The 4,033-nt window shown below is 39.4% G+C and overlaps 1 non-coding gene across 1 annotated transcript; it reads right to left on the bottom strand.

Moving 5' to 3' along the window:
* Nucleotides 1-3,710: 3,710 nt before the first annotated feature.
* On the bottom strand, nucleotides 3,711-3,814 carry LOC130948859 (small nucleolar RNA R71). The gene has a single exon (XR_009073285.1). It is a non-coding gene; the product is annotated as a small nucleolar RNA R71 (small nucleolar RNA).
* Nucleotides 3,815-4,033: the final 219 nt, after the last annotated feature.

The raw sequence follows: 4,033 nt of genomic DNA, 5'->3' as shown, positions 1-4,033 counted from the left end.
GATTTGCAACGCCAACCACGAAACATCTTTCGCTTACGCTTCATCCCACAAAGCATCCTAAGTTGACCATCCGTTTCAAGCAAGCCATACTCAAGTGGGATAATAAAGCTAATAGAAACGAATTTTACCCACTCAAATGGAGGTGTAGACGGTAACCTAGGCAAATATGCTTCTAACGATCTTGACAAAGCGTATTCCACTCTCATCCTTCTATTTCTAAGGACTTCCACCTCTTCACAAGATCTCTTAATCTCAATCCCTTGTTCAACAACTTTATCTAAACCTTTTCCCTTATTTAAATCATAATAGGGAGGGTGAGAAAAATTTACCTCCTCAACGCTTTCAAATTCAACCGAAGAAGGTTCTTCACGCTCAAAGGATTCTTTACCACTAAGACTTGATGCTTGATCGTCATCACCAAGGGAACTCAATTCTTTCTCTATCCCATCCAAGTCTTCATATGGAATATGCCTTGGAAGGTGTGCACTTTCCTCCCTAGCATCAATTTCAATCATCTTGAAGGGATTTTCTTCAACTCTATATTTCCACGGAGGCTCCGCATCTCCTAAGTCTTCTACCACTTCTTCCGTGTCTTCTGATGCCAAGGCATCTTAGGCTAGTTTCACTAGCATTTTTCTGTTAGTTTTAGTTGTTTTATGCATTTTCTTGAGCTTAAAGTAACCAAGAATGGTTAAATGAATAACAAAGCAATGAACCATCCAAACATTATGATTTTGATGCAAATTCTATGAGTTTTTAGTTATATTACTTGAATGCTATGAATGGAAGATTTCTCATGAAATTTTGCAAGACTTTGATGCAGTTGTTTGGATGATTTCAGGGAAGAAGAGGCTAGGCAAGGAAGCAACAAAATCAATAAAGGAAGCTTGAATATCACATGTGGAGTTTAAGTTCCAGTTTAAGCTTAAACTGGAACTTAAACTGCCAAGCCATATAATGCTGGGAACTATCAGTGGCGTTTAAGCTCCAGTTTAAGCTTAAACTGGAGCTTAAACGCCAAAATCATGAAAGCTGAGGAAAAGCTGAAAGTGGCGTTTAACCTCCAGTTTAACCTTAAACTGGAAGTTAAACGCCAGAAATGAGAAATGCACCAGGGAGCCATTTCCACGTTTAAGCTCCAGTTTAACCTTAAACTGGAGCTTAAACGTGTTCGACCAAAAACCACACTCCAGGGTTGCTTTCTTCATTTCCACATTTAAGCTCCAGTTTAAGCTTAAACTGGAGCTTAAACGTGTTCGACCATTCTCCTCCAGGGTTGCTTTCCTCCATTTCCACGTTTAAGCTTCAGTTTAACCTTAAACTGAAGCTTAAACGTGTTCGACTACTTTACCCTCCAGGGTTGCTTTCTTCCATTTCCACGTTTAAGCTTCAGTTTAACCTTAAACTGAAGCTTAAACGTGCTTGAGTTATACCACCTCCAGGAGTGTCCAACGTTTAAGTTCCAGTTTAAGCTTAAACTGGAACTTAAACGTGCTTCCACAAAAGGCATCACTGGAAGTGTCTGGCGTTTAAGTTGCAGTTTAAGCTTAAACTGCAACTTAAACACCACTATTTGAAAAGGTTTCTGGGCCAAAGATATTGCAGCTTTAAGTTAGCATTTGAGCACAAACATTAACTTAAACGTACTCTGGTAGGAAACCCAATTGAATATCATGGTTTATGGGATTGGGCCTGAAGAATTGATGAGTCTGGAATTTTAATTTGTTGAGTCATGTGTCATTACTTGATTATCACTAAGTTGGCTCAATGAATGTTACAGAATTGGATCAGCAGCCTCATCAGGATTATGGATCATAAACCCAAAGCAAAAGGAAATCAGGGAAAGGCCTCAAAGCCCAAGAAACACAACAGAAGCTCAATTTAGAAAGTGTATAAATAGGATAGAATTTAAGTTAGTTAAGGGACTTTGGATCATTTTTTTTCGAGTTTTCATACTTTTTGTAATTGAATTCAGAGCTATGACTCACTAAACCCCCTTTCATTGGGTTAGGGAGCTCTATTGTAATTCAATGAATCAATAATAGTTTTTATCTTCTTCTTCAATCTTTTCTCTTGAATTTTGTTAGAAAGCTTCTCGATCTAATTCCATTGGTTAGTTGTCTTGGGAAAGAAACTATCCATAATTGGAATCCTTCGGAACCTTGGGAAAGGAATGGAGGATTCATGCTAGAGAAGCTTTCTCACAGTGAATTGGATTGGGGTTTGGATGGATATTGTGACATGTAATCCTACCAAATTGTGGTTCATGAAACTGTGTGGTATAATCAGTGATCGAGCATCATCTCTTCTTATGAACATTTAAACCAAGGGATTGGGAATTTGTTTGTTTTTAGAGAGAATTGGTGAGCCAAGGGATTGGGATCCAATCATATAAGATTGCCAAGCAAAATTCAATGAATGCATTGGTTGAGGAAGGGATAAAAATGTTTTGATTCGGAGATCTCAATATCTCCTGAAACCCAATGAATTCCCCATTTCTGATCTACCACTTTCTCTTTACATTCTGCAATTAAATTCATGCAATCACCCCGATCCCTTTTTAATTTCAGCAATTTAGCTTCTCGCTCTTTAATTCATGCAATTTAAGATTCCGCAATTTCAATTTCTTGCCATTTACGTTTCCCGCCAATTTTACATTCCGCAATTCTCATCTAAATCTTGATTCCGCTCAACTAGAACACACTTCTAATCCGAATTGCTCACTCAACCAATCCTTGTGGGATTCGACCTCACTCTATTGTGAGTTTTTACTTGACGATAACCGGTGCACTTGCCGGAAGGAATTTTTGCCGATCGTGCAATTTCCTAAAATCGTAGCATCAAGTTTATGGCGCCGTTGCCGGGGATTGGTTTTCGATTGACAATTCTCAAATTGGAAGTTAACTAGATTGAGCATTTTTCTTGTTTTGTTAATTCAGTTCAAGTTACTTGTTGAATTTTAATTTCTGCACTCTGTTACTTACTTTCTTTCTTTATGCCTTTAAATTCAAGCAACTAACTCACTGACTCACTAACTATTTGAATTAATTCCTCAACTGCTCTAACCATACTCTTCCATTAACCAAGAGTATTTCACTTGTTTGTTGCCTGTGCTGTGTTCTTGTATGACAGGTAGGAGAGGAGAGACATCAACTCATCCATATACCGAACCAGAGAGGACCCTTCATAAACTTAGAAGGGAAGCAAGAGGGAAGAGAGTACTGGGAGAAGAAGAATCTGAAGGAAAATCTGAGGACAATTTTGAGGAAGCTCTAGATCTCAACATGGATAGAGAAGTTCACAACCATGAGAGAGCTGATGGAAACAATGCCATTCCCGAGAGGAGGGTTCTTGGTTCATACATAAACCCAACCTCTGGGAATTGTGGTAGCAGCATTCAGAAACCACCCATTCAGGCCAACAATTTTGAACTCAAACCACAGCTAATATCACTGGTGGAGAATCATTGTTCATTTGGTGGGAGTGCTAATGAAGATCCAAACCAACATCTCACAAAATTCCTGAGAATTTGCGACACTGTGAAGTCCAATGGAGTCCAGGAAGATGCCTATAAACTGCTCTCGTTCCCATTTTCACTTAGGGATAAGGCAGCTAAGTGGCTGGAATCATTCCCAATGGGGAGCCTAACAACCTGGGATGAGGTGGAAAGCAAGTTTCTGGCACGTTTCTACCCCCCACAAAAGGTCAATAGGCTTCGATCTGAGGTTCAGACTTTTAGACAACAAGATGGTGAAATTCTCTACGAGGCATGGGAGAGGTTCAAGGATTTGACAAGGAAATGCCCACCAGACATGTTCCATGACTGGGTGCAATTACATATTTTCTATGATGGACTTTCTTATGAATCAAGGAAGGCTGTAGACCATTCATCAGGAGGTTCATTGAACAGGAAAAAGACTGTGGAAGAAGCCATTGAAGTGATTGAGACAGTGGCTGAGAATGAGTACTACTATGCTTCAGAGAGACACAACACTAAGGGAGTCATGGAGCTGAACCATGTTGATACAATTCT

The sequence above is a fragment of the Arachis stenosperma genome, chromosome 1, assembly GCF_014773155.1.
Source record: "Arachis stenosperma cultivar V10309 chromosome 1, arast.V10309.gnm1.PFL2, whole genome shotgun sequence".
Taxonomy (NCBI): Eukaryota; Viridiplantae; Streptophyta; class Magnoliopsida; order Fabales; family Fabaceae; genus Arachis; species Arachis stenosperma.
This window is presented reverse-complemented; position numbering and strand designations above follow the sequence as displayed.